This window comes from Anomaloglossus baeobatrachus, chromosome 1 (assembly GCF_048569485.1).
Source record: "Anomaloglossus baeobatrachus isolate aAnoBae1 chromosome 1, aAnoBae1.hap1, whole genome shotgun sequence".
NCBI classification, from domain to species: Eukaryota; Metazoa; Chordata; class Amphibia; order Anura; family Aromobatidae; genus Anomaloglossus; species Anomaloglossus baeobatrachus.
In genome coordinates, this window is record NC_134353.1 from 779,966,725 (window position 1) to 779,979,286 (window position 12,562).

Sequence of the window (12,562 nt, forward strand, 5' to 3'; positions counted from 1 at the left end):
AGTCATGGCTCTCAGAGGACTTTTCTTCCTCTGGGTCATCCAGGGGAGGTGAAAGGCACGTGTATTTTTGAGAGTGCTTCATGCAAAGCATCTTTTTCATCTTGAAAATGGGGGTCAACTGATGCCAGTCAAGTGGGGTGTGTGGGAACCAATTTTTGGAAACAAGGGAGACTGTGGTTGGAGTCCCCTTGCTGTGTTTTACATGCTTTTAGAAGGGCATGACATGGCTTAGAGGTTGACTTTCAGCATCTGCAAACTGTTGGCTACCAAAATGCTTCCTTTCCAACCTTTTTAACCGAGGATTTTCGAGACCTTATGCCCATCGCAGTGCCCCAAGAGCCGATGCCCAGGCGCCACTCCTTCTCCAACAAAGGCGTGCATGCGCTACACCAGCATGTCACACCAAACATCACCGCTTCTTTGAGAAACTGTGTGACAGGGCGCATTTCACCACAGATACTTGGCCCAGTAAGCATGGACAGGGGCGTTACATGTCGCTGACTGGGCAATGGGTTACTATGGGGAGAGATGGAGAAGGGTCTGCTGTACAAGTCTTGCTGTCCCCACAAGTTGTATCAATCCTTCCTCTGTATGTAGAAGTTAATACACTGCTTCTGCCTCCTCAACCTCGTGTGGGTCCTTCACCTCGGCCCAAACCCTGTGTGGTCAGGGCACCCTTCCTTGTAACTGTGCACAAGGAATACCACACACCTTTTTACTATGCTGGCAGCAGAGCTCAATGCCATCATGCGGTCAAATGTTTACTTTGAAATGTATGGGAAATGTGAGTCACACCGCTGAGAAGTTGTGGACGGTTAGCTCTGGAGACCAAGTTTCATCAATGGTTGTCTCCACTCAACCAGCAGCCAGGGAAGGCCGGGTGTGACAATGATGCAAACATGGGTGCGGCCCTTCGCCGTGACAATGTGACACACGTGCCTTGTGTGGCTCACGTGTTGAACCTGGTTGTCCAGCAATTTTTAAAGCACTATCCTGGCCTACATGGCCTTCTGCAGAGGGCACGGTGTAATGCCTTCCTTGATCCACACACTCATATGGGCTGTAAAGGATAGGCTAGAGGGAAGCCACTCACCAAGCAGGACCTCCAGAACCCTGAAACCCTTTAACCCCTATACAGGGATTAGGAATTACACAGGGCCCAAGGTGATCAATACCTGTGGAAGGCTGCAGTTCCAGAGAATAGTAGTCAGGCAGGGACAAAACATTAATTGAGGAACAGGAACAGAATGGGACGGCCAGGACTTAATCAGAAAACAAGCAGAGGTGAAATGCAGATCGGCCAACAAGGTACATAAACAGCAAGCAGGAAAAGTAGTCAGGTAACAAGCACACAAAATCATAAAACTGAACTGGGGGTAAAAGTAACCAGAGGTTCATAGCTATGTGTGGCAGTGGTCTGCAGACAAGATGGGCATAAAAAAGGGTGTGGTGTCTTCCCATTAGTTGTAGCTGAATGATGGTACTTCATCTGTGAGATACCCACCACCTACATTCAGCCAGAGATTCTGCATCTGTCAAGGTAATGCAGCCCAGTGGGTGAGCATAACCTGCGTCCACCTGCGCCGCTGGCATCAACTTCTCTCCCATCATCAGCACTATGCATGAAAGGAACACGTTGTCACCTGGCGACCGGAGTACAAATTGACGGAGCGTACTCCGTTGATGACTTAACCGCAGTGTGCGGCAATGATGCAAACCTGGCTGCGGGCCATTGTCAGGGCAATGTGACACTCGTGCCTTGTTTGGCTCACGTGTTGAATCTAATTCTCCAGCAATTTTTAAAACACCATCCTGGCCTACATGGCCTTGTGCAGCGGGCACGCTCGCTATGTGCTCACTTCCATCGTACGCACACAGCAGCTCAACAACTTTCGTCGCTACAGAAGTCTTTAAGTCTGGTGGTTAAACGCCTGAAATGCAATGTGCCGATACGCAGGAATTTGAATCTGCACATGTTGCAGCGTTTGTGGCAGCACCACCGAACCCTGCTGCAATACGTTATGACATATAGCCTGGCCTAACTTGATCCAGAGGTGGTGCAGATCACGCTGCTGGAGTGGTGTCAGATCAAGGACCTATGCACCGTTCTACACAGTTTACAAATGTCGACGAAGATGTTTAGCACTGGCAATGCCATTCTTAGCATGACAATTCTGGTCATCTACATAATGGAGCACACTGTAAGCATTATTCGGAGTCAGGTGTTGGGACAAGAGGAAGGGGAGGAAGTACAGGAGGAGTCATATGCGGAAGGGATAACAAGATCTACGAGGTCCAGATGGTCAGCGGCACCTAGGCGGCAGTCATGGTGGGGGAGAGGGATTAACAAGGGCGCATAGTATCAGCAAAAAGTGTTGAGGAAGGTGCAGGAGCCCATGAAGAAATGGAGGACGAACTGGCGATGGGCATGGAAGACTCAGCAGATGAGTGAGAGCTTGCTCACATTTCGGTTGTGCGAGGTTGGGGGGAGAGGGCAGAGGAAGGAGGCACGATTCTCACCTCTCTGCCACCAATACACCAAGGACATGGTCCTCCTGGATGCACAAGACACATGAGCGCCTTCTTGCTGCACTACCTACAACATGACCCTCGGATTGTACGAATTCGAAGTAATGCTAACTACTGGGTTGCCACACTGTTAGATCCCCGGTACAAGACAAAATTTGGCGAAATAATTCCTGCCATAGGACGCATGTGTGCAGGAGTATCTGCAGAATGTGGTACGCAATCTTAGATCTGCTTTTCCACTAAACACCAGTGCTGCACAGAGTGAATCTCAACGCTTTGTCATGGATAGGAGGAAATGGTCTTTTACTTGTCCACATCTGAGGGACCGAGGGCTGGTTGCTGTGCTGAGATGGCATTGAGTACGGTGTCCCTGCAGAGTTGCACTTTTGGTCATATACAAAATGAGTTGAAAAAGGACAGATTCTGGTGGAAAGGGGAACAGGTGTGTTGGAAAGGGGAAAAAAGTTTTTGTCCGTGGGTTTGGTGGTTAAGCAAAAGTAACATTTGCTGAAGAAACACCATCTGTTAAGGTGGGACTGGCAGATTTGGATAAGGTGGTATATACTATGTTACCGCTATATAACGAAAATTAATAAGAAAAGAAAGAGAAAGGTATATATCCCCATCAGTAGTCAGTGTCCACCGTGCTCCCAGATGGAAAAGGAGAGGTTGGCAACTGGAAGGTTAGGTGGAGGATTAAGAGCTGTGTGGCTATGAAACTAATAGTAGCCTGAACTGAGTTAGACACCACTCGGATCTGGAGACTGGGAGCCCTGTTACCGTCACAGGGTCCACACGCCCACCCAGCCCAGGAACTCCCTGTTAACATCACAGGGGCCATTGAGTACGCTGACCGTGTGCATTGGGGCCACACCTGAGGACAGCAGGCGCATCAGCAGCAGCAGGCCTGTTAATGCCACTGGGCTGCACAAGCAGGACTGGTAGGACAGGAGCTGGTCTTAACCGTTCTGCGTTACCAACTGTGGTGGCAGCCTGCATCGACGCCCTATCCCTGCCTACCTCTGGCCTAAAGCCGCAATGGGTTCAACACATGGAGGTGTGCTCTTTCGGAGCATAATAGAAGACTGTGCACCTCCTTGTTGGCTCCAGCCCGTTTTATAACCTGGGTCCGCCCCAAACCAGGGTGGACCACAATGCACCTCCTGGAGACAAAAGCAGAGTGACACGTCATGAGTGGCATAACTAGCATCCTATTTGGAACCGCAACTTCAATAATGACCTCATGGCTTCCATGACACAAACACCTCACCAGTCATCGTCTGACCATCAATAATGAGGTGACAAGTCATAGGGGTGGGCCTCTGCAAGCCATTTGGGAGTGGCCTGGCCACATCGTCAGGACACCTGATGCCCTGTGGTCTATATGGGCCCCCCACATCAGGGGCAGGGCCAAAGAGTTCATTACCGGACCTAGTCTCTGATGCAGTAAGTGCCTGAGCATGCTCAGTAGCATGAAATGCAGTCTCTGAAAAAAGACTATCAGCTTTAGCATGGTGTCTAGGCACAACACAGGACTTAGACCCGGCACGGAGTGCAAGTACCTGTGCAAAGAGGCTTTTCGCACTAAGTGTGGGAGCATGCGCTGTAAACCGAAATGAAGACTTAGGGGTACTTTGCACACAGAGATAAATCTGCGGCAGATCTGTGGTTGCAGTGAAATTGTGGACAATCAGTGCTAGGTTTGTGGCTGTGCACAAATGGAACAATATGTCCATGATTTCACTGCAACCACACATCTGCCAAAGATTTATCTCTGTGTGCAAAGTACCCCTTAGCCTCAGGAATGGCACCGTCAGGCTGTGCATACTCACTAGACGAAACACTGTAGTTAGGCTGCGGCTGGGGTAAATCGGCACACGCATGCGCACTAGCTGCCTCTCCACACTTAGACGTGGAGGAGAAATTGCTCTTCGGGTGTGGACTTGGAGATGCTGTCTATGAACAGAAGGAAAAGCTAAAGGTGTGTGTTACAGCAAGGAGCCACCGTGGAAACACTTCGTTCAATTGTGAGGGGAGTCATTTTGGAGTTTGGTGAGGAGTACCGTAATGGCAGTGAGCAGCATCCTGTGCCACAGACCAACATTCTTACGGTGCTGTCTATACTGCTTACCGTGAGAGGAGCGTAAAGTCTGTATTTCTGGCAACTGGACATCACAGTACCCGGGTAGGGTAGGCTGTGCCCAGACAATAATGCGGGCACGCAACACTTTGTTTTATTAGCAAAACACATATCTGTTCTGGGTAGGCCGACTATTTATAGACAATAAGACTTGCTGCCTCTGCACTGTCAAATTGTCACATACAGTTTAAATCATAGAGGGACAGCGACACATGTTTGCATTGACTGTTGCTTTTCAAGATTTCCATGACTGTGTTGCAGAGCTGTGTGGTTTGCATTCACACTGTTATCATCTGCCTTATCTGTGAGGCTTCAGCTAACAAGAGTATTCAGGGGGGGTAATGTGTTTTGTCTATGTTTAGGTAGATAACTGGGAAGCTCTTGTGATGCGCCACTGGTAAGTCGTGTTCGCACACACACACACACACACGCACAAACACACAATTACTGCTACGCAGAGGAATTAGCAGGTAGTAGGCAACAGAATAGATTGTTCAATTATTTAAATTGTATGCATGGTTCTTATTGTTTGTTTTGGTAAAGTTAAACAATCATTTATCAACCCAACTGACTAGAGTCCTTTTCCTGTTGCCTGGTTTTGCTGCATACTGGGGAGCCCACCCTGTACACGACTTAAAATGAAGCATAAGTTGCAATGTGAATTTCACTGTGCTACAATGCGGCCTAGCGTGCCTGTGCAACCACCGTCTGCCCCATCAAGTGCATCTGCGTGCTCTTCATCCTCTGTGACTGTGGGGACAGCAGTCTCACATGGTTTTTCACACTGAACTTCCACCCCTTTACACGCAACAGGGAGTGTGATTTGCAGGTCATCACTTGTTTTGGAAGTGGAAACAGATGGTATTGTTGAGCTGTCAGACACCGAGAAAACCAACATTGGATGCAGGCTACATTATATCCACACCTGCACCTTCGTCACAGATTGGCTGGACTACCTGCAGTTAATAATTGCATTCCAGAAATGGAAAGGAGTGTAGAATGCACATGTGTTGTACCTTGCTTGGCAGCAAAGGAACACTAACTTAGTATTACAGACAATTTTAGGAAGGCAGAAAGAGTCAGCTCTTTGGGCAAATTAAATAGCGTGGCAAAAGTGGACAGGTGGGCACAGTGGCCGTGTTCTGTGGGTACCAGGACAGTAAAGGAAGCCTCACTTTCTATCCCTCCGAATGATCAAATGCAGCAAGGAATTCCCTGAGTTTGCTATAAAATTAGCGTAGCAAAATGTGCATGAGGGTGTCATGCAGAGGTGCTGCAAATAGCTTTTCACCAGTGGGACACTCATGGAAGTCCAACAGCCACTTTTAGGATGCCACTAAGTTTACTCAGTGTTTGCTAGTATAATGGCTTAGTAACAATGAGTCTGAGTGTGCAATGCAGAGGTGCTGCAAATAGATCTGCAATAGTGGGACACTAATGGAAGTCCAACAGCCACTTTTTGTATGCCATTAAATGGCAGCATTTTTTGCTATTATTATAGCTTATTAAAAACAGAGCAGGAAGGTGTCCTGCAAAGGTGCTAGAAATAGCTTTGCACCAGTGGGGTACAACTGGAGTCCAACAGCCACTTTTAGGATGCCACGAAGTTTCCTCAGTGTTTGCTAGTATAATGGCTTAGTAACAATGAGTTTGAGTGTGCAATGCAGACGTGCTGCAAATATCTTTGCACTAGTGGGACAATAATGAAGTCCAACAGCCACTTTTAGGATGCCACTAAGTTTCCTCAGTGTTTGCTAGTATAATGGCATAGTAACAATGAGTTTGAATGTGCAAAGGGCAGGAGGGTACAGTGGAAAGGTTGTGGGTCTGGGTAGAGGAAAGGAAGCCTCCCTTTCTATCCCTCCTAGAGGGAAAATGCAGCGAGGAAATCCCTTACCTTAGCTACACAGACGCTGTCATCTTGTGTAGCTGTTAAAATCTGTTTTCCCTGACCTGACTGTCACCTAAGGCTCTGACCCTGCCGGTATTAGCCTTTACAAGGACTAATAGAAACTTCTATCCCTATTCTGTATAGCGCTGTGCATAGAGCGTACACAGCAGTATCGGAGACAGGAGCTACGCCAGCGGTGACTGACACCAAGACGCAGAAGGCAGATAATGGCGTGCTGGAGGAAAATGTCCATTTTTATAATGCATGGACATGTGACATGGACATCCTATCACACATGCCGTTGCTTCTCTGGCTAAAAGTCCACTTAGCTGTGTGTGTGTGTCTGGGATTGGCTGACCTGCTGGCCCGCCCCACTACACGCGCGTGCTTAGGGAAGGAAGACAAGGGAAAAAAGAAAAAAATGGCGATCGCCATTACCCAAACAGCAGTGATCTGAATGCGCTGTTCCCGCACACTATACGCTGAAATTTCATAATAGTGTGAGTCACAGAGTGACTTACACTATTACAGCGGAAAGCCAGCTAGTAATTAGCTTGTCTTTTTGCTGCTAGAACCGTTCTCGAACGTATCTAGAACTATCGAGCTTTAGCAAAAAGCTCGAGTTCTAGTTCAATATAGAACAGCCCCCAAAATCACTCGAGCCGCGAACTGGAGAACCTCGAACCGCGCTCAACTCTATTTATGACTACTCTTTGTTTCCTTATGTGGTACAGTATCAAATGACTTTGCAAAGTCCAAATAAATCACATCAGCTGCATTACCAATATCCAGGTTTGTACTTAACCCCTCATTGAACCCCAACAGGTTGGTTAGACATGACTTTTCTTTCATGAATCCATGCTATTTGTCAGTTATTATATTATTTTCTGCAATATATTTTTGCATGTCACCCCTTAAAATGCCCTCAAAAATTTTGCATACTACTGATGTCAGGCTTACTGGACGGTAGTTGCCTGGATCTACCCTTTTACCTTTTTTTTTTTTATATATCGGTACCACATCAGCAATCCTCCAATCCTAAGGCACCAACAAGTGAGTCTATAAAGATGAGATATAGCGGTCTGTCGATTACGGAGCTCAATTCCCTCAATATTCGTGGATGAATGCCATCTGGCCCTGGGGATTTGTCAAGGTTTAATTTACTCAGACGCAGGCATACTTCATCTTGTGTTAAATTAATTATATTGGGTAGTGAACTTTTAATTTTTCACTTGTTGAATGATCCTTGGTACAGTCAGTTCCTTGGTAAACACAGATGAGAAATACCTATTTAATATCTCAGTCTTTTGTTTGTCCTCTATAACTAACTTGTTATTATATTTTAAGGGATCGATACTATCCTTTGTTTTTCTTTTGGCATTAATGTAATTATAAAAGATTTTGGCATTTATTTTAATGTCCTTGGCGATTTTTGTTTCAGTAGCTATTTTTGCTTGCTTGAGTTCTTTTTTAAATTTCCTATTGATATCTTTATACTTCAGAAATCCTATTTCTGTATTCTCAGCCTTTAAGATTTTAAACGCCCTTTGTTTTTGTTTTATTATACTTTGTACAGTCATATTTATCCATAGTGGTTTCTTTTTATTCCTGGACATTTTATTACCAAAGGGTACACGTTTTTTACAGGACTCTAGTAGTATATCCTTAAACTTACCCCATTTATGTTCGGTATCTCCAGTTACCATGACTTTGTCCCAATCTAAACATTTAAGCTCTTCCCTTAATTTGTTGAAATCAGCTTTCCTAAAATTCCAGGTTTTAGCATTCCCCTTTTGAAATGTTCTATTGAATATTACTTTGAAGCTTACCATATTATGATTGCTGGTGCCCAAGTGCTCCCAGACCTGTAGATCTGAAATTGTATCTGATCTATTTGACAGGACCAGATCTAGCAAATTATCTCCCCTATATGCATTGCTTTCCTTGCCCATCGGCAGTCCTGGCATCTCTGATTGGCTGCAGTAAGACAACGCCCCCACTCTGTGTGACAGTGTGTGTGACTGCTTTCAATCAGACATGCTGTGTGCATGTCTATATTGGTGTAAAAATAAATAAGTTAAAACATTGGTGTAGGGTCCCCCATAATATGAGACCTTGCACAGTTAAAGCATAGGGCTACAGGCTGCAGCCCCCAGCCATGTGCTTATCTTGGCTATGTATCAAGATAGGAGGGACCCCATGTATCTTTTTTTAGAATTATTTAATTAAATAATAATAATTAAATAATTTATAAAAACAGTATGCAGTTGATCCCAATTTTAAAAAACCCAGCCATGATAAAGCCAACAGCTGGGGGCTTGTTTTCTCTGGCTGGGGAGACCCATGGTTATTGAGACCCCAGCCTAAAATAGCAACCTGTAGCCGCCCAGGATTGTCACTTCATTATATGAGACAATCCCAAAACTTTAACTGGCTCATCCCATTTGCCCTGGTGCTGTGCGGTGACAATTAAGGTTATAAGGGGTTAATGACAGCTCATAGCTGCCACTAAGCCCTAGATTAGTAAGGGGAGGCATTTATAATAGCCCCATTACTAATCTGTAAGTGTAAAGAAATAAAGCACAAAACACAGAAAAAATCCTTTATTTGAAATAAAAATACAAACAAAAACACCCTCTTTCTCCCCTTTATTAAACCCAATAACACCCAGTTCCAACAAGGTCTCACAACGATTCCAGCTCTGCTACATTACTGAATTCACAGTGTGTTGGCACAGAACATGTCCGCACTCTGAGGGCTTCAGGCAGAGAATGACTGACCCGCAGCAATGAGTGGTCTTGTCACTTAGTTTATTTGTGGTCACAGCTGGAGGTTGATGCCATTTTGATTGCACAACAAAAGAGACAGTTGCAATTTGAAATGGGAAAGCATGAAAACCATGAATGTAAGAATATAGATATGCATTACTGCTAAAGGAAATCTAAGAAAAAATTGAGATATTTTAACATACAAAAACAGCCATTTTTATATCTACCCAGTAGCCATGTCATGGCATATCTCATTTACTGTAAAACTGAGTGGCTTTTTATTGTAGCCAACCTAAGGAACACCTGTGCAAACATCATGCTGTCTAATCAGCATCTTGTTGTGATGCATATGTGAGGTGGATGGATTATCTCCTTAAGAGTACGCTCACACAAGCATATGAATCGGACAAGTGCAATGCGAGAATATCTTTCATTGTACATGGACCAATGTTAGTCAATGAGGCAGAACAGTTGGACAGCTTTTTTCTCATTCTAATTCTGGATGAGAGAAAAGTCGCAACATGCTGCGATTGGATGCCAAAATCGTCCGAGACTCGCCAATACAATTCAATGGATGTGAGAAAGAAATGTCCATGGACCATCCTAGTGACGTCCATTTTTATAGATACATTACTATCATAGTTACATAGTTACATAGTTACTTAGGTTGAAAAAAGACCTAGGTCCATCTAGTTCAACCTTCCTCCACCAGTTCTACATTTAGTTACTAAGTCATTTATAACCAACAATGTTTTGTGTACTGAGGAAATCATCCAGCCCTTTTTTAAAAGCTGTTATAGTATCTGCCATTACTACCTCTTGTGGTAGGGCATTCCACAGTCTGACCGCTCTAACTGTAAAGAACCCTTTCCTATTTAGGTGTCGGAATCGCTTTTCTTCCACTCGCAGTGAGTGCCCCCTGGTCCTTAGTATTGTTTTCGGAAGAAATAAGTTATGTGCCAGTCCTTTATATTGACCACACATGTATTTATACATATAAATGAGATCTCATCTGAGACGTCTTTTTTCTAAGCTAAACATATCTAACTTTTTCAATCTGCCATCATATGGGAGGCCTTCCATTCCTTGTAATAGTCTAGTTGCCCGCCTTTGAACTGACTCTAACTTCTGAATGTCCTTTTTAAAATGTGGAGCCCAAAACTGGATCCCGTATTCCAGATGTGGCCTTACAAGTGATTTATAGAGGGGTAACAATACGTTGGGATCACGGGATCTAATCTCTCTTTTTATACACCCTAAAATCTTGTTGCTTTAGCAGCTGCTGCTTGACATTGAGTGCTGCTGCTCAGCTTATTTGTAATGAGAATTAACCAAGTCCTTCTCCTGTTCTGTAGTCCCGAGTTTACTTCCATTTAATGTATACGCAGCTATAGGATTACTCCGTCCTAGGTGCATTACTTTACATTTATCAACATTAAATCTCATTTGCCAAGTATCTGCCCATTCTGACATCTTATCCAGATCTTTTTGTAAAATTGTACTATCCTATCATGTAGAACAGGACACTGTAAATGGTCCTGTAAATGACTTTAAAGGCCGCTTTAAATGCTGCAATATCGTGACCGATATCGCTAGTGTGCGTACCCGCCCCCATCGGTTGTGGGACATGGGCAAATCGCTGCCCGTGGTGCACAACATCGCGCGGACCCACCACACTACTTACCTGCCTACCGACGTCGCTGTGACCGGCGAACCGCCTTCTTTCTAAGGGGGCAGTTCGTTCAGCATCACAGCGATGTCACAGCAGCGTCACTGAACCACCGCCCAATAGAAGTGGAGGGGCGGAGATGAAAGGGACGTAACATCCCACCCACCTCCTTCCTTCCTCATTGCCGGCGGCCGCAGGTATGGTGAGGTTCCTCGTTCCTGCAGTGTTACACATAGCGATGTGTGCTGCCAATGGAGCAATGAACTACTTCGTACACCGATCAGCAGCGATATTTGAGAATGGACCCCCATGTCACCGATGAGCGATTTTGAATGTTTTTGCGATGATTCAAAATCGCTCATATGTGTCACACGCAAAGACATTGCTAAAGCGACTGGATGTACGTCACAAATTCCATGACCCCAACGAGATCGCTCGGGGGATGTTGCAGCGTGTAAAGCCCGCTTAAAAGACTAATAGCTACTGAAATAAAAACGGATTGCACACTGAGACCATCCTGAGAGCACACGGATGACAAGTGAGAAAAAATTGTCCTACTCTCCTGAATGAGAATGGGACCATTTTGTCATACGTTTGTGTGAGTCCAGCCTAAGGGAGAAATGCTCACTAACACAGATTTAAACAATTTTGTGAACAATATTTGAGAGACAAAAGGCTTATTCTGTACATTTAAAAAGCGTTAGTTCTTTGAGTTCAGCTCATGAAAAATAGGAGCAAAAAAAGTTTGCTTTTATATTGTTGTTTAGTGTAATAATTACAATACTAATTATTATTATTATTATTATTATTATGTTAGTCCTTAGTTTTGAGCTCCTTTTGTATCTCATGTCTCAGGAATTCTGCAAAAGGTATACTACAATAAAGAAAAGCAACACTAGTAATACCATTATCTCAATATTGTTTTTTCGTCACATGTTTACCTATAGATTTCTAAATGAAGCACAGGAATACTCCTGAACACATTGTCTAGAAAATGTAAGTACAGTGGAACCTCGCTTAACGAGTAACCCACTTAACGAGAATTTCGCTTAACAAGCAAAGCTTTCTGTAAATTTGTAACCTGGTTTACGAGAAAGCTGGACAAGCAAAATCCTCACCGCACAAACTCCGGTCCCGTACATCCACCGCGCTCTAACCCGCACTTGCAGTCCACACAAATACACACATGTATGCACAAAACACACACAAACACACATGCACGCACACACATACAGTAGTATGCTTAAATTAACTTCCGTTCCACCTCTGGCCTCATGGTTCTTGTAGTTCCCAGGTACATTGTGACGTCCTCGTGGCGAACTATAAGTATTATGAGGCCGGCGGTGGAACGGAAGGTAAGGTGAGCATATAATATGTGTACCTTCCGTTTCATGCCAGCCTCCTGGGTCCTGAAGTTCGCCGCTCCGCTCCACTCCAGGCTGTGCATCGGCATCCATAGCGACGAAGCAGGAACTTCCTGTCACCGCTACTCAAAGGCAGCGCGCTGGCCAATCAGAGGCAAGCGGCTCTGCCTTTGACGTCAGCGCTCTGACAGCGGAAGTTCC